The sequence below is a fragment of the Pinus tabuliformis genome, chromosome 9 (genome assembly GCF_031772625.1).
Source record: "Pinus tabuliformis cultivar Carrire ecotype Pingquan chromosome 9, CPIR1, whole genome shotgun sequence".
NCBI lineage: Eukaryota > Viridiplantae > Streptophyta > Pinopsida > Pinales > Pinaceae > Pinus > Pinus tabuliformis.
Genome location: NC_142307.1, coordinates 1,446,743,804 through 1,446,771,799, shown reverse-complemented (window position 1 = coordinate 1,446,771,799; position 27,996 = coordinate 1,446,743,804).

Here is a 27,996-nt window from a genome sequence, read left to right as displayed (position 1 = left end):
AGAAGAAGAAGGAGAAGCGGAGAGAGAACCACCTAATACCCCTTCAAAGATGAAGTATGTCCAAAGACATCATCTAGAAGAGTAGATCATTGGAGATAGAGATGAAGGTGTGCATACCCGAAGAAGGATGACAATCACACCCAAGAGAAAAGTCATTGCCCTCCTATCTATGATAGAACTAGAAACATTTGTAGAAGCAAGTAAGGATCCTCATTGGGTAAAAGCCATGGAAGAAGAAATGTCCCAAATTGAGAAAAACAAGACATGGGAGCTGGTACCTCGTCCAAAGGACAAAAACATAATAGCAACCAAATGGGTGTTCAAAAATAAAATGAATGAGGAAGGATAGGTTATCAAAAACAAGGCAAGACTTGTCTGCAAAGGCTATTCACAAATTGAAGGAGTTGACTTTGAAGAGACATTTGCACCAGTGGCCCATATGGAAGCTATTAGGATGTTCTTGGCATTTTATTGCTCAAAAGGATTCAAAATCAAATGGATGTGAAATTAGCATTTCTAAATGGGGAACTCAAGGAGGAAGTCTACATGGAGCAGCCAGAAGGTTTTGATCTAACAACAGGAAAGAACTTAGTCTGTAAGTTGAAAAAGTCTTTATATGGGTTGAAACAAGCTCCTAGAGCTTGGTATGCAAGACTGGATCACTATCTACAACAACAAGGCTTCAAAAAGGTAGTGGCTGGAAGCAATCTATACATAAATACAGATCAAGGTAAGTTACTAGTTTCTCTTGTTTATGTCGATGATCTGATTTTTGCTAGTAATAACGATGAAATGTGCCATGAATTTTCTCAAAACATGTCAAAAGAGTTTGAGATGTCAATGATAGGAGAGTTGTCCCACTTCCTTGGACTTCAAATATCTCAAACCAGAGTAGGATTTTGTTTATCTCAAACCAAATATATAAAAGACATGCTCAAAAAATATGGAATGGAGGATTTTGCACCCAGGAGCACACCTATGACTACAAATTGCAAACTAAGTAAAGATGATGACTCCCCTCTAGTAGATGCAACTCATTATAGGTCAATGATTGGAGCCCTTCTATACTTAATAGCTACATGACTAGACATAATGCAAGCAGTAGGAATGGTGGGAAGATTTCAATCTGCTCCCAAACAATCCCATTTTTTAGTTGTAAAAAGAATTCTCAGATATCTAAAGGGAACTTCTGATTTCGGTCTTTGGTATTCAAAGGAGTCAACACTGACTGTAACTGTATAAACCAATGCTGATTGGGCTGGAAGTATAGATGATCGAAAAAGCACTAGTTGAAATGCATTCTTCCTAGGAGACTGTTTGGTATCCTGGGTTAGCAAGAAATAGTCATCCATATCATTATCCACAGCTGAAGCTGAGTATATTGCTGCAGCAGACTGTTGTTCTCAGATACTATGGATGAAGGAAGCCCTAAAAGATCTTGACATATGTATAGATCAACCAATTACCATTTATTGTGACAACACAAGTGCTATCAGTCTCAGCAAAAATCGATTGATGCACTCAAGAACCAAACACATACCAATCAAGTATCATCTCCTCTGTGAGCAAGTAGCTAAACAAAACATCGTCCTAGAGTATATCAGTACAAAGGAGCAGATAGTTGATATTTTCACAAAAAATCTTTCTCGAGAAGCATTCGAACATCTGCGTCAAAAGATGGGGGTTATTTCTTTATCATCACTCAAGTTCATTCATAAAGATGCAGTAGGACAGGGGGAGTCCGTATGCATTCCTTTGCCATTGATGTCAAAGGGGGAGAGCAGGAGAATATTTCCATCAATAACAAAGGGGGAGATTGTTGGACACAGATTGTCATTAATGTCAATAGGAGCCAGGAGGAGCAAGAGGAGTAGACCAAGCCAGAGGAGCCACATTAGAGCAAGAGGAGAAAATGGAGGAGCCATAATATATATATATATCTATATATATATATATATATATATATATATATATATATATATATATATATATATAACATATATATATATGCCAAAGATGAGGAGCTATTGGAGGCAAAACCCATATATATATATTTGCATGCATTTAAACACTATCGGGAGCGACCTTAACACTATCGGTAGGCAAGCTATGCATCCCCGACAATACACTATTAGAGGCCAAAACTCACGTATATATGTCATTACACTATCACAGGCGGAAACTGGACTTGAAAATATATGCATGGGAGATTTGGGATCCTATCAGGTCTGGCACATCGCATCGGCACTTCAGAAGCGGGCATTACAGTGTGTCAAGTGGCCCCTTTGCGATCGCCGATATCAATTATCACATCGGGAAATCAGAGTGGAGGTAATACAGTGTAAGGCCCTGACCATATGTGACTTGCGGTTGTCGATAGCGATATTGCATCGGACCTCTGCCAAGGGCAAACCCTGATTGCGATGAACGGTTGCGGACCCGACAAGAATATCAACTGTTGTTTAATACCATATCGTGTCCACAGGAGGATCGGCCCATCGGCCATCGGCGATGTCATGAGGTCACTATATAAAGAACTCCGGGAAGTCAGGATTGCCGATTGCGATAATGTTGTGGAGGAGCAGACCTGATGTCGTTTAAATGCGGGTGTAATATTTCCTGAAGTCTGCCCCTTCAGTCTTTTCAACTGTTTTGCACATATTTCCTGTGTAATCAAGTTTTTTTGTTGCATGCGGTTTTGGGCCGAAAGGCCTATGATAATTGTTATGATGAATTACAAGGTTGAGCATCAGTTACATGGGGTGTATCAGGGCGATAGAGATTACAAATGGAGCATAACATGTCCGTTAAATGAAACAGTCTTGGTGGATGCCTGTTATCATTGAAAAAAACGGGCCTGTGTTATAGTTTTAACACACAGTTACCGTAAAGCCAAGAAGTTGCATGGAAAGCTAGCATAGAGGAAGCCACAGCGACCAAGGAGGGAAGCTGAAAGATCAAGCAAGTTAGAGGAAACAATAGCGACCGACAAGGAATCCAAAGAGGTGGTGGAAAGTAGAAACGAAGAGTCAGAGGCATCTGAAATACATATAAAACAGTGAAAACAGAGAACTGTTGGTGTTGTTGTTGTGATGAATAAGCTAAGTGGGAGACAGTGCAAGAAGTAGAGGAAAAAGAGGCAGCAGAAGCAGCGAAGGCTATAGAGGCAGAAAAAGCGACAGAGGCAGGAGAGTAGGAGTGAGAGAACCTCAGCTGAACAGAGTGCAGCAGCATACCAGTGTATACCAAAGTTGGGTTGGAGCCAAGAGGTTGGAGCCTCATAACTAAATAGGTCTAAAGTCATTAGGGGTAGGTGCTCCTAAGTACAGAACCACTGCAAAACAGAGTTGGTGCTCTGGAGGTTGGAGCCTCACTGAAGTCCAAGTTGGAGCTTGGAAACTATTCACAGTTAGATGTATATGTATATTGTATTTATTTCATTGCACTGTCTTGATTTTTAATAAAAGCATTTATTCCAGCAATTGATTTCTGTGTTCTGTGTATACATATACATATCTATATATGCTTTTGGCAATCACTAGAACAATTAAAAACAATAAGAAATACTGATTCACCCCACCCTCTCAGTATTTTCAACCTATACTTGATTCCAAAGTCTTGAGTTCTCTTCAAGTACCTTAGAACTCTTTTTGCAACAGACCAATGTCCCTCACAAGGCTTTTGCATAAACGTGGAGAGGATTCCAACAGCAAATGAAATGTCTAGTCTAGTAGTAGTTAGGTAGTTGAGAATTCCTACAAGTTGTCTATACTTTGTTGCATCCTCTAATTCTTTTCCTTCAATAGATGTGAGCTTTATGTTTTGTTCCATTGGAGTAGTAAGAGGATTGCATTCTTTCGTGCCAAACCTGTTCAGCAGATCTCCAATGTATTTCTTTTGAGAAAGAAATATAGACTTCGGATGTTGGGTTACTTCAATGCCAAGATAGTAATGAACATAGCTCAAATCAGTCATTTCAAAACTTTTCCCCAATTCCTTCTTTATGGATGCAACGTAGCTTACATTGTTTGCTATCATCAAAATATCATCTACATATACCACAAGATATACAACTGTTTTTCCAACTTTTTGGACAAATAATGTTGCATCATCAAGATCATAATGTTTGAAATTGAGTTTCATACGATGCTCAGTTAGTTTTTCATACCAGGCTCACGGTGCTTGTTTGTGGCCATACAAGGACTTCACAAGTTTGCATACTTTATGTTCATGTCCTTTCACAGCAAATCCTTCAGGCTGAGACATAAAAGAATTCTCTTTTAGATCTCCATTTAAGAAAGCAGATTTTACATCCATTTGATGGAATTTCCAACCGTTCTGAGCTGCTAGTGCAAAGAGTGTCGGGATGGTAGCCCATTTTGCTGTGGAGGCAAAGGTCTCCTCATAATCGACCTCTTCCTTCTGTGCAAAACCTTTTGCCACAAGCCTAGCTTTGTGCTTGTCAAGTGAGCCATTAACTTTATACTTGTTCTTGTAGACCCACTTGTAGCCAATTGGTTTGGTTCCTAATGGAGGATCAACCAGCTTCCAAGTGTCTTTCTTTATGAGGGCATCATACTCCTTTTGTATTGCTTCTTTCCATTCATCATGAGAAGCAGCTTCTTTGAAGGAAGTTGGTTCAAAATCTGACAAGTTCAATTCACAATCATAAGAAACATCCATATCAATAGGTGAATTAGAGTCATCCACATCACCTCCATTTTGCCAGTTTGAATTTCTAGTTCTTGTCTTTCCATCCTCATCAGGATGAACACTTTCAATTGTCTTTGTCAGCCACTTTGGGAGACCTTTCTCAGATGGTCCAAGCTGCTTCGTTGATTGAGTTGGGACTGAATCAAGATTGAGTCTCCCAATTCTATCAATCACATCACTTAAAGCATCATCTGTTGTTGGAGTTTCATGCGAGGGAGAGTATTCTTCAGAAGAAGATTCCACATGTTGATCTAGTATAGGAATCCCCCCTTCAAGATGTGGAATCTGATTATCAAATTCTTGAAATGATTTTTCTTTTGCGAATCTATCCAAGTGATCAAGTTTCCGCTCAACAACATTGTCTGTTTTGGATGATTCAAAAAAAATTACATCTCTAGATACAAAGGACTTTTTATTTACTTAATCATAGAGATGATATGCTTTGGAGGTGTTTGAATACCCTAGGAAGATACACTTATGACTTCTAGCACCAAGTTTGTTTCTATGTACCTTTGGTATCAAGGCATAACAGGTGGAACCAAAGATCTTGAGATGCTTTACCGAAGGAACATGTCCATACCACATTTCATAAGGAGTCTTGTTTCTAATAGTATTAGATGGACATCTATTCTTTGTATATGCATCACATAGAACAACATCAATGAAAAACATTATCTTTACATTTTTGAAGAAGATCATGGATCGTACCATATTTAAGATTGTCCTATTCATTCTTTCAACTAAACCATTATGTTGGGGATTATAAGGCACAGTTGTTTGATGTTTGATCCCATGCTGGCGAAGATAGTTTTCAAATTCATTTGATGTGTATTCTTTTCCATTATCAGTGCGAATAGACCCAATATGAGATTGTGCATCATTTTCAATCCATTTATGAAAATTCTTGAATGTTTGAAAAGCATCACATTTGTTCTTCAATAAATAAACCCAACACATTCTGGTGTAGTCATCAATAAATGTCATCATATATTTATTTCCATTTGCAGAAGGAACAGGCATTGGACCACATAAATCCAAATGAATGAGTTCAAGTTTTCTATGTGCTCTTGAATGTGAATCATGAAAGTAATGTTTGCTATGCTTTCCTAGAATACAAGCATCACATTGATTACATTTCCTAGGAATTGTAGGCAAACAAGCAACACAATTTTTCTTCAACAAGCACAGACTGTCATAGTTCAAATGTCCAAATATAGCATGCCATAATAAACTTTATGGAAGTGTACCTTCTTCATGATGAGAATTGTATGAGAAATGTTGTGCACAAGCAGAGGTTCCTTGCAGCTTGAGAAGCCTTTCTTCTTCTATTCCCCTCATGACAAGTGAGTGGTCAGATTCTTTTCTTACCTCAAGCTTGCCATGAAACATATGAATGGAGTGACCTTGCTGGCAAATGTGGACCAAGGACAGAAGGTTTCTCTTGAGCTATGGGAGATATAGAACATGATGCAGAAGAAAGTCTGGAAGACGAGGCAGTTTAAGCCTGATTCTGCCAAGCCCTGATGGCTTGATTTTTGATTGGTCTGCAAAGTATGGTGCTCCATCAACATTGTCAGCGAAATCTTCAAAAAAATATTTTCTATGAGTCATGTGGCAGGTTGCTCCTGAATCAAGCAACCGATCATTTTTCCAAGAAGCAAGTGAAGCATTAAATAAATCTTCATTTACTCCAATGTTACATTATGCCACAACATAGTGAGTAGATTCAGGTGCTTTACCTTTGTTTGTATCATCATTTCTACCTTTCTGTTGGCTTCTTTGCTACTCAATTTTGTCCCATGGTAGCTTGCATGTAGAGGCATCATGTGGTCCATTCCTCTTGCAACGAGTGCAGTGCAAATCTACCTTTTCTCCTTGAGAATGTCTGCCCCCCTTGTCTCTGAAATATCTTCCTCTTCCTCTTCAACCACCTCCTCCTCTTGAAGAATCTTGCGTAGGATGCTTTTCTTTATGAGCAAGGCACACAGCCTCTTTAGAAGAATCAGGGGTTGTATTCTTTTCAAAAGCTTCCTCTCTTTCAACAAACTTTTTCACATGAGAGTCAAAGGTGATATCTTTGAGATTTCCATTTGCTTGCAATGACTCAAGATAATTGGAGTAAGTAGGATAAAGTGCCTTGAGAAAAGCTATAAGAGGAATATCTAATTCAAACTTAGTGGATTTGATATCATGCATTCTAGACTTTACTTCAGATGCAAGAGCAAGAGGATCATTATTTTGCAGTTCAAGAGTGAAGAGTTTAATCATGAGTTGAACAACTTCAAGTGCAGAATGTGAATCGTAGAGTTCTTTAAGCTTTTGTAAGGCTTCAAAGGCAGTTGAATATGATGAAATATGGCGACTCACCTCTTCATTTACAGATGCTACGATTAGTGCATAATCTTTGTTGTTCTTGTTTTCCCAAATGACGAGCTCTTTGTCTAAGGTAGGCTGTACTAGTTCATTCTCTCCGTCTCTAACACATGCTCCTTTCCTCAACTCATTGAAAATGAGGGTGTTTTTTTATCATTCGGGACCATTCAGGATAGTTCTCCTTGCCAGTGAGAACTATTACCACGATGGATATGATTGAATGCATTGTAAAATTTGTGTACAGTGGAAAAAAAATCACTCTTCTAGTGATAAAACAATTTTCACTTGCTGTGTAAAAGGGAAAAAATGCACTGTAGTTTTCAAAACACTTTACTATGGCAGAGTCTTCAAAAAGATTTAAATGAAAATTGATTTAAAACATTTCCCAAAGAAACATTTAGATCGGCTATGCACTGACAAAAGAAACTCTCTTTTAAATCAGTGCCAAAATGGCAGAGACTAGCAACATTATCTACATTAGTATCTCCAACAGCTTTTTGCCTTGCCAATGCCCTCACAGTGCATGCAGTAGCTTGCAGGTACTTGCATTAAATCTATGTGCCACCTCTGACTCGGTTCACAAGGCGGAGTGTGGATCCATTTTGGATATTGTAGTCAGCGAAAAAGTGTCCTTCTCTCAATGTCTGGGTAGCGAAGACGAGATGCTACTAGTCTTCCACATCAATCAACTCTTAACAATCTTGTTATTCCCATAATTATGCTCCTTTCCCTGGCAACTGCAATGACTACAATTATGCTTTATACTCACTCAATCGTAACATGAACAGTGACAAATACGGGGAGCAGAAACTTGAAATTCAAATGGAGGTGGATGGAAATTGATATAGTGACAAATATGGGGAGCAGCGTATATATAATATATATGAAATAGCTACATTTTATTCGTTAGACCTTTGCAAAAAAAACACATCACACCTATCACCTTCATTTCCACAGCCTTCACATAAATTAATGTGTAGCCAAACAACTCTATAAATAAAAAAAATTTCTTATGACTCTCAGGAGTAAATAGCCACATAACTCAAATTAGGAGAATTTCCATCAACCAAGGTCAATTTGACATGATGGATCAATCCCGTCCTTGAACTACATAATTATATTAGCTAGTTGCATATAGCATGGATAGCTGAAAACTCTCTTTGATTCCTGGTAGTTGATTGCAGCATATGGAGGGAGCGTCGAACGTTCACGTTGGGTTCACTATTACAAAACAATTCAACGGACCAGTGTATGGTTCAAAAGAATTTTGGCAGCAACATACAATGTACAACAAAGAATTGTATGCATTCAGCAGATAGAAGGCATAGTAGGAATAACTCTGAGTGAGAGCAAGAGTTCATTAGGATAGTTCAACGCATGTCAGGCCAGCGTACAACAGTGACTGTGAGGGGACAGAGAGCAGTAGGCAGTGGACAGAGAGTAGTAGGCAGTGGGAGTTACAACTATTTTGGGAGCTGGCTCTGATACCATGTCAGACCAGGCAGTAACTCCTTAACCAAAAATTGATTCGTGCTTATTCCTTCAAGTAGGTCTTCATTAAATACATGAGGGAGAGACTGTTCAGTTCATCTCCCGATGACTGTTCATAATAATTATTTATCTATTTACATTATATTCACCCAATCATGAGGATTAGGTGTCAACAAATAATTTGATGATAATCTAAAAAGAAGAATTTGTAATGGTTTTCTCCATAGTCGGTTTTTCCTCGGTCTCCAACCAATCCTAGTGTCTTTATGTGTAAATTATTTTCTTCTATTGTTCGTTTATGTTCTGTGGCATTAATGATGATGATATTGTTCTTTCTACATAGTTGCATACAATTATTAATAATGATGTAAATATGAATAATGTTATGATGTTATGGGCTGAACCTAATGTGTTAATGACAAAATACAATTATCAACACAAAGAAAAATATAACCCTATGAAAAATTAACAGAGCCTGGATTCACATACATGTTTAACAACATGAGAAGCAACACATAAATAAACTATCAAGGAAGAGATAAAAATCATTACATGTCATGGTTGAGCCATGAGAGATTGGATTAAAACATGAAATATAGTGGTTTCTGAGATCCCTTTGTTAATATGAATATTACATGGAAGTCCCTCTGCGTAGCAGGGTCTGTATTCACTTGCATGTCAATTTTTTTACCAAGTTACAAGTTTTTGCGTTGCATGGAAAGAACTGAATTAATCTCAAGGGTGTTACAACCCTATTTTCTACTCCATTATAGTGAGAGAAACCCAATGTCAACTTACCTTAATTGTTTAGATAATATGCATCCCCTTTCACATTTTGTTTTACTTACGTGAGATTTATCCCATGATAAAAGGGTGGAATTACATGATTGAGTTATTCCTCATAATTGATTTGCCAAAATATTATAATTATGAGACAATTAATATTTCATAATTGGGATAATTTAGAAAAAAACACGTAATTTTGAAAAAAGTTTCTATAGTTTTCCATTCCCAAGGAGATCAACTTAACCCACTTGTGCTTGCATTGGCTAGGGGAGCATTATTGTATAAGTTTCCTAACTTTTGAAGCCCTTAGGTGTATATATGCATTCTCCCAAATGATAGAATGGGACTTGATAATATCACCAAGAGGAAAGGGGGTTAGATCTAGTATCCAAACTATAGCATGGGAGCTCTGCTAGATTGGGAGAGGACACCATACTGTAGGCTGGAGGAGAGGATCTTATTTGTTGAAGGTATATTGATGTATTTTCACTTATATGATTAATAGAAAGTAAATCAAGTGAAAGTACATCAATAAACCTTCAAAAATAAGATCCTCTCCTCCATCCTGTAGTATGGTGGCCTCTCCAGTACAACAACACTCTTGCTTTATAGTCTGGATACTAGATCTAAACCCCTTTCCTCTTGATGATATTATAAAGGCTCATTCTATCCTTTGGAAGAATGTATCTAGACACCTAGGGGTTTGAGAAGTTAGGAAACTTCTACAATAATGGTCCCCAAGCCAACTCAAACACAAGTGATTCAAGTTGATATCCTTGGGAATGGAAAACTCTAGAAACATTTTTCACAATTACGAGTTTTTTCTCAATTATCCCAAATTATTATCTCATAATTATAATATGCTTGCAAATTAATTATGATAAATAACTAAATCATGTAATTCCACCCTTTTATCATGTGATAAATCTCACACAAGTAAAATAAAAGGTGAAAATGGATGCATTTTAGCCAAACAAATAAGGTAAGTTGACATTAGGTTTCTCTCACTATAATGGGTTGGAAAATAGGATTATAACAAAGGGGAAATTTCCCTTGAGACTAGTTGAGCCACCAAATCTTCGTAAATGAACTTAAACCTAACATTCCCAGTAGGCTGGATACCTATTGTTGGCAACTTAAGGTGGTTTCTGAGGCTCCCAAGGGCTTTGTCTAGCACCATGGAGATGCTTGTAGGCTCATACTAGGGTTTGGTATCATCGACGCATGGAAAGAGAGGTAAGAACTTCTCAGGAGTCCACACTAAGCCCGTTGTAAGTAAAAAATGTAGGAGCACCTACGCCACCTTGGGTGAAATTCGCTCCCAGTGGGAAGGAAAGGCTCGCGAGCCAAGAACCCAATGGAGAATCTACCACCCAGGCTCAAGAGTGATAATGTCATAGATCACCATAATAAACCGAAGGACTTGTCATGAAACCATGTAGCATGCAAAAGAGTCTACCAAATTCCTAAGATAGATGCATAGTCAACAAGACTAGATCAAAGATGCCTATGTAGTAGCAAAGCTTATAGTTAGGGAGGTTGTAGAGTTCTCTATCTAAGAAACTGCACAATGTATAGTCAAGGTTCGTTGACAAAGTCATGGAAGGAATGAAGAGGAAGGCCTTATTGCGGCACAGAGGAGTGAGGCCATGAACTTATAGGAATGTTTAGGATAACCTTATCCCTTAGACAGTCAAAAACCTAGTCAATGGAGGCTTATGATTGGTGGAACCAGATTCCCCCTCGCGTGATTGATCGAAATGATGGGGAAAAAAATCTATAGAGCCTGAAGCTTGGAAGATAATTTAATTTAGAGTCAGGGACTCAATGGTAAAGGGCATCTCGCTTCTATCGAATGATGGAAATTGACACTTCTATTGTCACTTGGACCCATCCAATGGGGAAACTATTAGAGGTGGCCACCCAGAAGCCCGTAAGTTCAAAACACAGGAGTGTTGTAAGAATAATTTCTTAAAAATTCTTTGGGTTTGAGAGTTCTCATTTACTATGTAAAGCCAAGTGTGATCCCACTCACCAAGGGATCCCTTGCTAACCATAAAGGGAACATATGGTGACTTATCATCAGGTAGGGATGAGGTTAGAATAATGTCTTAAAGGACATGTGGCAAGAAGTTTGTGAGTTTGGGTACCCAAACGAGCCACATATGGGTGACATGTGGACCTCTTATAGGTTGATAGTGGTGTGGATGATGTCGATATGGCATCACTTGAGCGATGTTTAGCATCTAGAGGTCGAAAATCTCATAAATGCACATGGATGAATCTCTGGGGAAACCATACATACTAGGGATCATTAATTGATGGTGCATTGGTTGACAGAGAGCTGCTCTATCACTTGGGGTCGTTATCTCGGGAGTATTCTAATATAGGAAATGATATTGTGGGGCCCACAAGGACACTAGAGGATAGTGCGTGGAGGGTTATGTCGCATCCTGGGATACCAGAAGCCTCTAACCATTGAAGAAATAAATATCAGAAGAGTTGAGATAATGGGATGGATAGTGCGGACCACACCAGCGTGGTAGGCCATCGATGAGAGAACTGGCAATCACAGTAAAGTTGTGACATGTCTGTTGGAAATTCAGATTTCGGGCGACCCTCAACTTGAGAGTTTGAGGAATTTTGAGGGTTTCAGAGTCATGACATTCCAACTAGAAGGTCGAGATTATAGAGGGGACTCCAAGTTGAAATTTCAAGTTGCATTGGGGTCCCATAATTTGAAGGTATGTTGGGGTCCCAGACCTAGACCGAACTAGTCAATAAAAACAAAAAAGAATTATTACCTCATTCCTTCAATCTGAAATGAATGGGTCGGCTATGTTACATAAAATAAATTCACATTCTATTATAGATAATAATTTTATCTCAATGTAAACACATTTCATATCAACTAACTCCTAACTCTTCCTAATTCCTTTCTTTTGTATAAAATCCATTACATTTCTGGATCCTAATTAGCTCTAAATAGGCATATGTTCAACATAATTAGGAAAATATAATATCTAGAATAGAAAATAGGGATTTGATGGCATGCTATATTATCTTCTCAATCCTCTTTAAGTCTAAAAATTGATTCATAGGCCTTGGTTTTCAAAATTCAGTTGTTGGAATCCAATCTGTTCATTTTTCAACTATATTGCAGGAATTTCTAAATTGTTTTCTAGCATTGCCTCAACATTGACATAAAAAATGTGAGTGACTAGATGAAGTAATAACACGTATTTATCCATCGCATGAATATTTTGGAAGTCCTACAAGTGTCAAATTTCAATTTTCTAATGTGGAACCATCTTAACGTTGGAGAGATTGTACGAAATTATTTCTTGCTAATATGTTGTGATTCTAGGAAATACTTCCTACAATTGTTGAATTTTGAAGTTAGTGGTTCAATAAATTATTTTAGTTAATATTTATAAACTACACAAGGGAAATTTATCTAAGGAAGATTAATTACCTTCATTATTCCTTTTTATGCCATTATCCTTGTAGAATTGGTAAAAGAATAAATCTTGGATAAAAAATGAGGATGGAAATCCTGAATAAGATGGTTAGCAATATATCAAAAATAGAACCCAACACCTTCACAAATTTAGTCCCAAATTCTCAATAGTAGAAATTGCTTGTATTTTTTCTTGACCAAATGTTGAGTCTATTGTTTAGAAAATTCATTTTCAACACTCTTTTTTATTATAATACATCTTACTTAAGTTAGGGACTTCTGTTGGAAGTAGGAAATGACCACATGCATATCAAGGAATACTGTAAACATTTCATCATCTAGAGTCTGATTAAGGTGACTGGACATCTATTCCCATGTTTACTTATAGGATTGTAGGTAATGGTGTAAGACATAACACTCTTTTGTGCATGCAAAAATAAGTGTAATGACATTTCTTTGAATCCATGGCTTTAGGAAGAATTATTGATTGGATGTGATGTAACAGATCTATGGACAAGAATATTTATGTAATTTCTATAAATAGTTCTTTGTCATGTCCATATCATTTAGAAAAGGAATTTTCTTATATTGCATCGTAAACTAGCTTTGATTCTGGCTACTAAACATGTACACAAGAACATTATCATCATTATTATAAAATTTAGTAGTTTTCTTTATGAATTTAATTTAGAGTACATTTTTATATTCATAAAAATCAGATATTCTATAGCATAGGAGGGAGTCCTCCATATGTTTCCCCTGAATTTTTGGCAATGACATAGTCAGAAAAGGTTGACGTTTGCGGGGATGGTCTCCTCCTACAAGCTCTTTTCATAGGCATATTACCATTTCGAGGAGGGCATATTCAAGCCATATTTGAGGTAATAAAACTAATAAAATTATGTTTTCATCCTAAATAGTGGCAACCTATATTAGGGATACAAAAGGATTTTTCAAGGATTCTTTCAAGAAATGAGGAAAATAGACTTTTTATTTAGGAAGTACTGAGTGAGTAAAATTGTTTCATTTGATGAGCTATGGTAAAGGACGCACTTGGATCATGTTTTACTGGAGGCTAATGTAAATATTAATGTGAGCATCCCAAAGGGAAAAAAAAATTTCTTATTATCAAGGTCCAGTGCTTTGAAGAATCTCCACTTCCTTTATCTCCATGTAAAATCAAGAGAATATCACAGTTTCCAAATTCAATTCCAATAGAGTGTGGAGAAAATGAACATTTCATTGGGCCTTTGCAAAGTTTCCCACGTCTAAGACAACTAGAGATTGGTATTGGAGCAATTGCAACATCTGAAATTGTAGATGCTCTGACAATTGATATTTTTACAAATAAAATCATATGAGCTCAAAAGGAGGAAACCCTATGTTGTTACATGGCCTGTTCCACTCCAGTGCTTGTGTAACTTAAGAAGCAACTTGTGTGCAAAATTTTGAATGTGTATCATTGCTAACTCTTATTGAATGACATTGATCATTTTCTATTGATCTCACATCTCAATATGTTAATAATAGAGAAGTGACTAAGAGTGTACTTACCCATTCACTTGATAATGAAAGGTGAAAACTAAAAACTATCTTAACATGAATGACTCCATTTTTTTTCTACTTAAGGTGTTCTCTGCTATTGAGCCCACCAAACATTTTTATATATAAATACCAATATATGTACATGAATTGAAAGTTTTTTTTTGGATATTTATACATATATGTCCCTTAGATGAGGTTGGAAAGCATTTGAAAAAATGTAAGATATAATAATTGTATTTTTCATATTACCATATTTAGATATTGTTCCTCAACAGAGTTGCAAAAATTCAAAGTATTTATATTGCATTTTGTCTTTTACTTGACATAATTATCTTTTTTATTTCCAATAACAATTAATTAAGAGTATTGCTATAATTCATCAAAAATTTATATTTTATGTGTTCAAGGCCTTATTTTAGTTAGATGTTGTTACACCATGGATATTTCCACGTTGTATATTATGATAATTTTGATAAGGAGGAAAATGAATGGGTTAGAATGAAATAACACAATAAAACTCTTTACTCGATTGGAAAATGTTCACAAAAAGATTAATATAAATTTTTATTAATGACTCAATGAACAAAAAATTTTCTAGAAGTTAGTCTTCAGTGATTCTTCAAGCAGGTATGAAATTTCTAATGAGTCATCTTGGTTTCCTTCTTTCCTACTTTTAGTATCTGTTCAGTTTGTTGAGAGCTTTAATAGTGAAAGATCCCTTATGATTTCCATCAAATATCTCTTAGGAATCTTCCATTAAATGTTTAAATTGCTTAGCTTTGACCAATTGGCCATTGATCATGTAACATAGTTAAATGGAATTGTATGAACCTACCACTTTTATTACTATTAACTGGAGATTTACGTTTATAGAATGCAACTCATTTTCCAAAAGAAAAAGTAAACCTTTCATTCTGGAAACATACATTCAAGTGCCTTGTCTTTGTTACACAAATAAAATAATAAATGACCATTTTCTATGGCAAGAACATGATAACATTACCTTCTTTTGCAGGGCACCTACCAACTTTGTGAGAGGGACTTTTCTTTACTTTCCATGTTGGAATGCCAATCCATATGAGTGTCCCTTTTAGACAAATTATGTAATTATTTTTGGAATTTTTGTACTTATGGTTTTTGTATGGGCGTTTATGTTTTCTATGGTTAACCTATACATCTAAGGTGACAACATTGAACTAGGAAGAAGGCTATACCATGTCGAAGAGGTTTCTAATGGGTGTTCCCATCACTTAAAATATAACCTTAAGTAATATTATGTCCCAAAGAATGTGTAATTGTTCATGTAGAGCATACCACTTCATTTACTTTTTTTTGTAAATGCATAAATGTTATTCAGTTCAAAGTACATTAATATGTTTATTTTCTATTTTTTGTAGTTGATAAGATAATATAATAAGAACAACTATTTCTTAATGAGTTTTGGTGGCTGCCAAACATCCCTAATTGATATTGATGGTTCAAAACCTATTGACGACATCTTATGCCACTAAAATACAAGGGATATCCCTGATGTAAAGACCCAAGTAGACCTCACACCGTTTGGAGTAGGAGTTCCATCCGGCTATATGGTCTAGCCACCATTGTGAGTGAGTGAGAGGTATGCCTTAGCTGTAGCACATACACAAGAGATCATAACCGTAAGTTTGATGTAGAAGGTTTGTAATATTTGTGTGACACAGAGTGTAGAGTGTAAACGAAGCTTCCATGAACAAGAGAGAGATGAATCTCTAATAGGGAAGTGATAGTACTATCCCAAGAGAGACACACGAGCGAAGAGGAAGAAATTGCTGATCAACCTGAAAATTAATTCACAAGATGAAAAACAATCATGAAATCATAAAAAAAACTCATTCAACAAGATCCATACCCAAAGCAATGAAATAGTCCATTATCTTTAGTATGTATTACATCAACATATAACACAGACATATAAACAATAATATTACTACATTATACATCAATGAAAGAGATATATCTCAAAGAGCTTCTGATAATTAATGAAACATTCCAAGTACAGTGGAAAATGAAGCTACAATTTGCTTCTCCAAAGAATGGTTATCCCTCTTATGCACCACTAGAGAAGCAAAGGAAAAATATCTAAGAGTCCAAGCCCTTTTTATGAGCTATGAGGACCTATTTATAACAAATGATAATGACACTTGAGTTTCCTCATGACATCTTAACTTCTATGACATGTGGACTTCCAACATGGCTCTTCACATTCTACAAATATCTATTTACATTCCATATGTGTCTCTTAACATTCCACATGTGTCTCTTGGACTTCTTTACATTGGACTTATTATTTACAAAAGAAAAATTACATATAAAGTGGTGGCTATATAAGAAAAAACTCTAATAAGATCAAATGTCCTCATAGAGGAGAAAGAGAAAAATCAATAGCTTCAACATGGAGTTCATTTGTAATATATGAGTGCGATGGTTTTAACTCTCTTGCAGTAATCTTGACTTGGATTGGAAGATCTATAACATATCACATCTTTACCTCCAATTATTCTGACAGTATGCATTTAAAGTCAGATTGTACACTATTCCATACCCAGGATAATTTCATGTTAATTTTGGCCGGTGCAATTGTGTATTATACAATAGTGCTCTTAGTGATCTCAAAGCCTTCCTGACATGTTGCTTGCTTGATTTACCCAATAAATTTCTTTATCTCCCTAATGATGACACCCTTTCCTCTTAACTCTGTAAGTGAACCCACATAAGGCTTTCTATGTTTTGTGTGAGGGACTCCAAACTACTATGTAGTTGATCTTATGTAGCTATAGTGCTGGTCACTTGTTAACCAAGGCTGGTGTAGTTTTAAATATGGAGTATTAAATATACTATGTCAATCTCAGCATCAATTTTGTCCTTGAACAACTACTCTGGAATATCCAGATACTTGATACCCCAATTTTATATCATATCTACAACTGTGTTTGCAACCATTTGGAGCTTAAGTATCTCTTAAGATTATTTATGTATTTTGACTAGGGATTCCACTACCTCATGCAAGATAATAATTTATTTATATAATATTTCAATGATGTTGTCCATTGGACTCAATTCTTCAAGTATAGCTTACTCTAACTCCATTATATTGAGATCGGTAGAAGAAAACCATTGATTCTCTACAATGATATGATCTACTTGTCGATTTATTGCAGCTAATTCCTTTCTCAACTGTGCATTCTCACTCGTAAGATATTTTGAGTTGTCTTGTGTTGTGGTTGTGAAAGAAAATTTTGTTGCATGACTTCTTAGGGGATTCTCCTAGTATTAGCCATTATTAACTTCTTTGTGGATATGGAGATTGGATGCTCCAGATCATTTGGGACGTAACTTCATCTTTCTAGCAAAATCATTTTCCTCAATTAGTCAAAGGTAACATTGCATAAATCCATGACCCTATCATTTAGTGGGGGGGCACTTTCCATTTCGTTGAATGGGAGATGGCCACCGATAAGAGGAGGTTCTAATGGAGTACCTAGTTCATTTACAATGGGTTGAATAAAATCCTCTTATTTTAATTATGCTTCAATCTCTTGGGCCGTCTATTCTTCCTACATTATATGTTTAACTTCTTCCTTCATGACCGCTTATGTTGTTCTGCTTCTTTGGTTCTTCTCCTATTTTCTCATATCTTCTCCTACTTTCCTTATTTATTCCTTTGTTTCCTACTTTTTCTTAAGAATGTATTCCTGCTTCCTCTTTTCTTCTTCTTCTTTTGATAAGTTATCCTTCTCTCTTTTGCACTCTTCCTCTAACTTTTTCTTTTCCTGCTCCCTTTGTTTCTTCTACTTCTCTTCCTCAATGACACTTTGTGAATGGGATCAAATTTAAACTTTATGCTACTTTCTACCACTGGATCATGCTTGATACTCTTCCTTGGTGTTGTCATGTTCACTTAATAACTTTCTACCTATTGCGTCTCTTCCATCTATACATCTGGAGATTGTGGGACCTGAGAGTGGCATGCCTTGTCTACTGCTCGATTCTCTCTCAATGCATTGTACTAATTATTAACCTTTTCATCCTCAAAAGTAGTCATTAGTACATAGGGCCAGGTTTACTGTGCCTTATCACAATTCTATCTGCACTCCCTTATAAGATAATATCTACAAAAATTAAATGTCTAAAAAAGAAGACAATAGAGTTCTTCAATTTTAGGATCTACTACCTTATGGCTCTTTAGCTCATAAAGTACAATCAGTAAAGGAAGATTGGGACAAGGAGCCTTTTTTCTTCTATGGAGTTGTGAAAATAATCTGGTATTCATTTAATAGGCTACCTCTTGCAAAAACATCTTGTTGGTCACGTATCTTGGCATATGGTGAGGTGTTTTCTAACACCCAAAACATCTAACGTATGTTCCATGTGGTGAGGAAAATCGATATGAAATGTCATATAATCTATAGATGTTAAGTGACAATATCTTTACCGATTTCATTGTGTAGGATGAAATTTGTTTTATGCATGTGAAACAAGATCCATTTAATGGATTCAATATAAGGAATCACTCGGAACCAGCATGCAACTCTATGTATTCTGCACCTTTTGATATTGATGTAAACTTCATTGTCCTCGAAATATTTAGGGAATTTGTTTTGCATGAAAGTATCCTTAATGTCCTTCTAACATGCTTTGAGGGATTTTCCTACAAAGCATTGTGTATCTGAAAGAATAGGAATTGTTTGCCTGATAATCTCCACTACCTACTCAAAAATTTCTTGTGAGGTTTCTTTTGGGATAGTTTCATGAGTAGTAGGAAAAATTGTTTCGGCAAATGGTGACAGAGTAATATAACTTGTATATGGAACAACTTCAAGTCGAAATGCACTCATGGTTAACATGAATTAGGTTCAATAAATTCTCTAACTAAAACATGAAAACTATTAAAAATACATTAATGAATGGAGGATCATATATAGTTGGGGCGCAAGCCTATCACAAGTGCGAAAAGGTGAGTTCATTAGCTAGATAAGGTGAGGACTACGCCAGGAGAAACGAGAGGGTGCATTTCAAGACAAGTATGTCCAAACAAGACCTACTTGAGGTTTAAGAGTGTTCCATGCACTTAGGGAGAGAAAGAGAGAAAGGCTTAAAAGGGTGCAACACATAGTGTCGAGGAACAAGCAGGGAATACTAAATCCTGTCAGTGTGCTATGTGCTCAAGAGGAACTAGTGAGGGTGGAGGGCATACAAACAATGGAAAAGAGGGTCAGGCTTGATACTTGTTAATGTGTTGTGAACTTAGGAGAGAGAGTGCTTCTTACTGGGTGAAATTTTCAAGGAGAATCTACCCTTGTTACTTTGGAGTGCACTCAAAAATAAGATCCTCTCCTCCATCCTGTAGTATGGTGGCCTCTCCAGTACAACAAAGCTCTCGCTCTATAGTTTGGATACCAGATCTAAACCCCTTTCCTCTTGCTGATATTATAAATCTCATTCTATCCTTTGGAAGAATGTATCTAGACACCTAAGGCTTTGAGAAGTTAGGAAACTTCTACAATAATGGTCCCCAAGCCAAATCAAACACAAGCAGTTCAAGCTGATATCCTTGGGAATGGAAATTGACACTTCTATTGTCACTTGGATCCATCCAATGGGGAAACTATTAGAGATGGCCACCCAGAAGCTTGTAAGGTCAAAAAACTGGAGTGTTGTAAGAATAATTTCTTAAAAATTCTTCGGGTTTGAGAGTTCTCATTTACTATGTAAAGCCAAGTGTGAGCCCACTCACCAAGGGATCCCTTGCTCTCCGTAAAGGGGACATATGGTGACTTATCATCAGGTAGGGATGAGATTAGAATAATGTCTTAAAGGACATGTGGCAAGAAGTTTGTGAGTTTGGGTACCCAAATGAGCCACATATGGGTGTCATGTGGACCTCTCATAGGTTGATAGCGGTGTGGATGATGTCAGGCATCACTTAAGTGATGGTTAGCATCTAGAAGTCGAAAATCTCATAAATGCACATGGATGAATCTCTCGGGAAACCATACGTACTATGGATCATTAATTGTTGGCGCATTGGTTGATGGAGAACTGCTCTATCACCTGGGTCATTATCTCGAGAGTATTCTAATATAGGAAACGATATTGTGGGGACCACAAGGACACTATAGGATAGTGCGTGGAGGGTTACATCGCATCCTGGGATACCAGAAGCCTCTAACCATTGAAGAAACAAATATCAGAAGATTTGAGATAATGGGATGGATAGAGGATGGATAGTGCAGAACACAATAGCATGGTAGGCCATCGATGAGAAAACTGGCCATCACAGTAAAGTTGTGACACGCCTGTTGGAAATTCAGATTTCGGGCGACCCTCAACTTGAGAGTTTGAGGAATTTCGATGGTTTTAGATTCGTGACATTCCAACTAGAAGGTCGAGATTATAGAGGGGACTCCGAGTTGAAATTTCAAGTTGCGTTGGGGTCCCATAATTTGAAGGTATGTTGGGGTCCTAGACCTAGACCGAACTAGTCAATAAAAACAAAAAAGAATTATTACCCCATTCCTTAAATTTGAAATGAATGGGTTGGCTATGTTACATAAAATAACTTCACATTTTATTACAGATAATAATTTTATCTCAATGTAAACACATTTCATATCGACTAACTCCAAACTCTTCCTAATTCCTTTCTTTTGTATAAAATCCATTTCATTTCTCGATCCTAATTAGCTCTAAATAGGCATATGTTCAACATAATTAGGAAAATATAATTTATAGAATAGAAAATAGGGATTTGATGGCATGCTATATTATCTTCTCAATCCTCTTTAAGTCTAAAAATTGATTCATAGGCCTTGGTTTTCAAAATTCAGTTGTTGGAATCCAATTTGTTCATTTTTCAACTATATTACAAGAATTTATAAATTGTTTTCTAGCATTGCCTCAACATTGACATAAAAATTGTGAGCGACTAGATGAAGGAATAACACGTACTTATCCATCACATGAATATTTTGAAAGTCCTACAAGTGTCAACTTTCAATTTTCTAATGTGGAACCATCTGAACGTTGGAGAGATTGTACGAAATTATTTCTTGCTTATATGTTGTGATTCTAGGAATTACTTCCTACAATTGTTCAATTTTGAAGTTAGTGGTTCAATAAATTATTTTTGTTAATATTTATAAAATACACAATTGAAATTTATCTAAGGAATATTAATTACCTTCATTATTCCTTTTTATGCCATTATCCTTGTAGAATTGGTAAAAGAATAATTCTTGGATAAAAAATGAGGATGGAAATCCTGAATAAGATGGTTAGCAAGATATCAAAAATAGAACCCAACACCTTCACAAATTTAGTCCAAAATTCTCAATAGTAGAAATCACCTATATTTTTTCTTGACCAAATGTTGAGTCTATTGTTTAGAAAATTCATTTTCAACACTTTTGTTTTTATATCACATCTTACTCAAGTTAGGGAGTTCTATTGGAAGTAGGAAATGACCACATGAATATCAAACAATACTTCAAACGTTTCATCATCTAGACTCTGATGAACATGACTGGACATCTATTCCCATGTTTACTTATAGGATTGTAGATAATGGTGTAAGACATAACACTCTTTTGTGCATGCAAAAATAAGTGTAATGACATTTCTTTGAATCCATGGCTTTAAGCACCATTATTGATTGGATGTGATGTAACATCTATGGACAAGAATATTTATGTAATTTCTATAAATAGTTCTTTGTCATGTCCATATCATTTACAAAAGGAATTTTCTTATATTGCATCTTAACCTACCTTTGATTTTGGCTACTAAACATGTACACAAGAACATTATCATCATTATTACATAGTTTATTGGTTTTCTTTATGCATTTAATTTAGAGTACATTTTTATATTCATAAAAATTAGATATTCTATATCATAGGAGGGAGTCCTCCATACGTTTCCCCTGAATTTTTGGCAATAACATAGTCATAAAAGGTTGATGTTTGCGGGGATGGTCTCCTCCTACAAGCTCTTTTCATAGGCATATTACCATTTCGAGGAGGGCCTATTCAAGCCATATTTGAGGTAATAAAACTAATAAAATTATATTTTCATCCTAAATAGTGGCAACCTATATTAGGGCTACCAAAGGATTTTCTCTCAAGGATGCTTTCAAGAAATGAGGAAAATAGACTTTTTATGTAGGAAGTACTAAGTGAGTAAAATTGTTACATTGATGAGTTATGGTATAGGACACCCTTGGATCATGTTTTACTGGAGTCTAATGTAAATATTAATGTGAGCATCCCAAAGGGAAAAAAATATGTTCTTGTTATCAAGGTCCAGTGCTTTGAAGAATCTCCACTTCCATTATCTCCATGTAAAATCGAGAGAATATCACAGTTTGCAAATTTGATTCCAATAGACCGTGGAGAAAATGAATATTTCATTGGGCCTTTGCAATGTTTCCCACATCTAAGACAACTAGAGATTGGTATTGAAGCAATTGCAACATCTGAAATTGTAGATGCTCTGACAACTGCTCCTTTTACAAATAAAATTATATGAGCTCAAAAGGAGGAAACCCTATGTTGCTACATGCCATGTTCCACTCCAATGCCTGTGTAACTTAAGAAGAAACTTGTGTGCAACATTTTGAATGTGTATCATTGCTAACTCTTATTGAATGACATTGATCATTTTCTATTAATATCACATCTCAATATGTTAATAATAGAGAAGTGACTAAGAGTGTACTTACCCATTCACTTGATAATGAAAGGTGAAAACTAAAAACTATCTTAACATGAATGACTCCATTTTTTTCTACTTAATGTCTTCTCTGCTATTGAGCCCACCAATCATTTTTATATAAAAATACTAATATATGTACATGAATTGAAAGTTATTTTTGGATATTTATACATATCTCTCCCTTAAATGAGGTTGGAAAGAATTTGAAAAAATGCAAGATATAATAATTGTATTTTTCATATTACCATCTTTAGATATTGTTCCTCAATAGAGTTGCAAAAATTCAAAGTATTTATGTTGCATTTTGTCTTTTACTTGACATAATTATCTTTTGTATTTCCAATAACAATTAATTAAGAGTATTGCTATAATTCATCAGAAATTTATATTTTGTGTGTTCAAGGCCTTATTTTAGTTAGATGTTGTTACAACATGGATATTTCCATGTTGCATATTATGATAACTTTGACAGGGAGGAAAATGAATGGGTTAGAATGAAATAACATAATAAAACTCTTTACTCAATTGGAAAATGTTCAAAAAAAAATTAATATAATTTTTTATTAATGACTCAATGAAAAAATAATTTTCGAGAAGTTAGTCTTCAATGGTTCTTCAACCAGGTATGCAATTTCCAATGAGTCATCTTAGTTTCCTTCTTTCCTGATTTTAGTATTTGTTCTGTTTGTTGAGAGCTTTAATAGTGAAAGATCCCTTAGGATTTCCATAAAATATCTCTTAGGAATCTTCCATTAAATGTTTAAATTTCTTAGCTTTGACAAATTGGCCATTGGTCATGTAACATAGTTAAATGGAATTGTATGAACCTACCACTTTTATTACTATTAACTAGAGATTTATGTTTATAGAATGCAACTCATTTTTCAAAAGAAAAAGTAAACCTTTCATTCTGGAAACATACAATCAAGTGCCTTCTCTTTATTACACAAATAAAATAATAAATGACCATTTTCATTGGCAGCAACATGATAACATTACCTTCTTTTGCATGGCACCTACCAGCTTTGTGAAAGGGACTTTTGTTTACTTTCCATGTTGGAATGCCAATCCATATGGGTGCCCCTTTCAAACAAATTATGTAATTGTTTTTTGAATTTGTGTACTTATGGTTTTCATATGGGTGTATATGTTTTCTATGGTTAACCTATCCATCTAAGGTGACAATATTGAATTGGGAAGAAGGCTATACCATGTCGAAGAGCTTTCTAATGGGTGTTCCCATCACTTAAAAATATAACCTTAAGTAATATTATATCCCCAAGAATGTGTAATTGTTCATGCAGAGCATACCACTTCATTTACTTTTTTTTTTGTAAATACATAAATGTTATTCAGTTCAAAGGACAGTAATATGTTTATTTTTTATTTTTTATTAGTTTATAAGATAAGATAATAAGAATAACTATTTATTAATGAGTTTTGGTGACTGTCAAACATCCCTAATTGATATTGATGGTTCAAAACTTGTTGATGGCATCTTATGCCACTAAAATACAAGGGATATCCTTGATGTAAAGACCCAAGTAGACCTCAGACCGTTTGGAGTAGGAGTTCCATCCAGCTATATGGTTTAGCCACCATTGTGAGTGAGCGAGAGGTATTCCTTAGCTATAGCACATACACAAGAGATCATAACCATAACTTTGATGTAGAAGGTCTGTAATATTTGTGTGACACAGAGTGTAGAGTGTAAACAGAGCTTCCATGAACAAGAGAGAGATGAATCTTTAATAGGGAAGTGAGAGTACTATCCCAAGAGAGACACATGAGCAAAGAGGAAGAAATTGTTGATCAACGTGAAAATTAATTCACAAGATGAAAAACAATCATGAAATCATAAACAAAACTCATTCAACAAGATCCATACCCAAAGCAATGAAATATGCCATTATCTTTAGTATGTATTACATCAACATATAACACAAACATATAAACAATAATATTACTACATTATACATCAATGAAAGAGATATATCTCAAAGAGCTTCTTATAATTACTGAAACATTCCAAGTACACCATTACGTGGGCGAAAAAATAGCTCCAAAAGTTGAAAATGAAGCTACAATTTTCTTCTCCAAAGAATGGTTATCCCTCTTATGCACCACTAGAGAAGCAAATGAAAAATATCTAAGAGTCCAAGCCCTTTTTATGAGCTATGAGGACCTATTTATAACAAATGATAATGACACTTCAGTTTCCTCATGACATCTTAACTTCTATGACCTATGGACTTCCAACATGGTTCTTCACATTCTACAAATATCTATTTACATTCCATATGCATCTCTTAACATTCCACATGTGTCTCTTGGACTTTATACATTGGAGTTATTATTTACAAAAGAAAAATTACATATAAAGTGGTGGCTATATAATAAAAACCTCTAACAAGATCAAATGTCCTCACAGAGGAGAAAGAGAAAAATCAATAGCTTCAAGATGGAGTTCATTTGTAATATATGAGTGCGATGGTTCTAACTCTCTTGCAGTAATCTTGACTCAGATTGGAAGATCTATAAAATATCTTTTGGGTCCCTATAATACTAGTGATTACCCCATTACTATTGTAGTTATACCCCTTATTTATATTGTTGTGCCCCTATTACCCCCATATTGTTATTTCTGTGCCCCATAGAATCCCTCTATTGTTATTTTTGTGGCTTTATATTATTATTGTTAGGTCGGCTGGATTATATTGTGACTCCTTAGACTCCTATATATAGAAAGGAGGTTTTTTCATTTGTATCATCCAAGAATTGTTCATTTATGTAATGTAAAGGAGGTTGCCCCCTCGAAGAGGCTGAATTCTAAGGTGTTGATCTTTCTTTTCTATCTTTTCTTGAGCTGGTTTCATAACATTTGGTATCGGAGCTTTGGATTCTAGGGTTTCGCTGCTCCAAACAGGTCATCGTGGAATTTTCGCTATAACTTTTTTTTGTGACGTTTCAGAAGTTGCAAAAAAAACCCATTTGAGAAGAAATCGTGCTGAACCTTGGGTCCGAATTTCAGAGCTTTTCGCACGATATTTTCGGAGATATGATCTGAGGAAGCTGGTCTTTTTGCAGACTCCTGAATTACACTCAAAACAGGTGACCTGGGGAAAATCGTCATAACTTTCTTTCTGAGCATCGGATTGAAATTTTGTCAAGAAGGCTTTGAGATCACTAAGAACACTATTGTATAATACACAATTGGACGCGCCAAAATTAACATGAAATTATCCTGGGTATGGAATAGTGTACAATCTGACTTTAAATGCATATGTCAGAATTTTCTTTTGATATGTTATCCTTCTCTCTTTTGCACTCTTCCTCTAACTTTTTCTTTTCCTACTCCCTTTGTTTCTTCTACTTCTCTTCCTCAATGATACTTTGTGAATGGGATCAAATTTAAACTTTATGCTACTTTCTACCACTGGATCATGCTTAATAGTCTTCCTTCGTGTTGTCATGTTCACTTAAGAAGTTTCTACCTATTGCGTCTCCTCCATCTATACATCTGGAGCTTGTGGGACCTGAGAGTGGCATGCCTTATCTACTCCTCAATTCTTTCTCAATGCATTGTACTAATTATTAACCTTTTCATCCTTAAAAGTAGTCATTAGTACATAGGGCCAGGTGTATTGTGCCTTATCACAATTTTATCTGCACTCCTTTATAACATAATATCTGCAAAAATTAAATATCTCGAAAAGAAGACACTAGAGTTCTTCAATATCAGGATCTACTACCTTATGGCTCTTTAGCTCATAAAGTACAATCCGTAAAGGAAGAGTGGGACAAGGAACCTTTTTTCTTCTATGGAGTTGTACAAATAATATGGTATTCATTTAATAGGCTACCTCTTGCAAAAACATCTTGTTGGTCACGTATCTTGGCATACAGTGAGGTGTTGTCTAACACCCAAAACATCTAACGTATGTTCCATGTGGTGAGCAAAATTGATATGAAATGTCGTATAATCTATAGATGTAAGTGACAATATCATTACCAATTTCATTGTGTAGGATGAAATTTGTGTTATGCATGTGCAACAAGGTCCATTTAATGGATTCAACACCAGGCATCACTCGGAACCAGCATGCAACTCTATGTGTTATGCACCTTTTGATATCAATGTAAACTTCGTTGTCCTCCAAATATTTAGGGAATTTCTTTTGCATGAAAGTATCCTTAATGTCCTTCTAACATACTTTGAGGGATTTTCCTACAAATCATTGTGTATCTGAAAGAATAGGAATTGTTTTCTTGATAATCTCCACTACCTACTCAAAAATTTCTTATGAGGTTTCTTTTGGGATAATTTGATGAGTAGTAGGAAACATTGTTTCGGTAAATGGTGACAGAGTAATATAACTTGTATCTGGAACAACTGCAAGTGGAAATGCACTCATGGCAAACAAGAATTAGTTTCAATAAATTCTCTAACTAAAACATGAAAACTATTAAAAAGACATTAATGAATGGAGGATAATATATAGTTGGGGGCACAAGCCTATCACAAGTGAGAAAAGGTGAATTCATTAGCCATATAAGGTGAGGACTACGCCAGGAGAAATAGAGGGTGCATTTCAAGACAAGTATGTCCAAACAAGACCTGGTTGAGGCTTAAGAGTGCGCCATGCACTTAGGGAGAGAAAGAGAGAAAGGCTTAAAAGGGTGCAACACATAATCTCGGGGAACAAGGAGGGAATACTAAATCTTGTTAGTGCGCTATGTGCTCAAGAGGAACTGGTGAGGGTGGAGGGCATATAAATGATGGAAAAGAGGGCCAGGCTTGATACTTGTTAATCTGTTGTGGACCTAGGAGAGAGAGTGCTTCTTACTGGGTGAAATTTTCAAGGAGAAGCGACCCT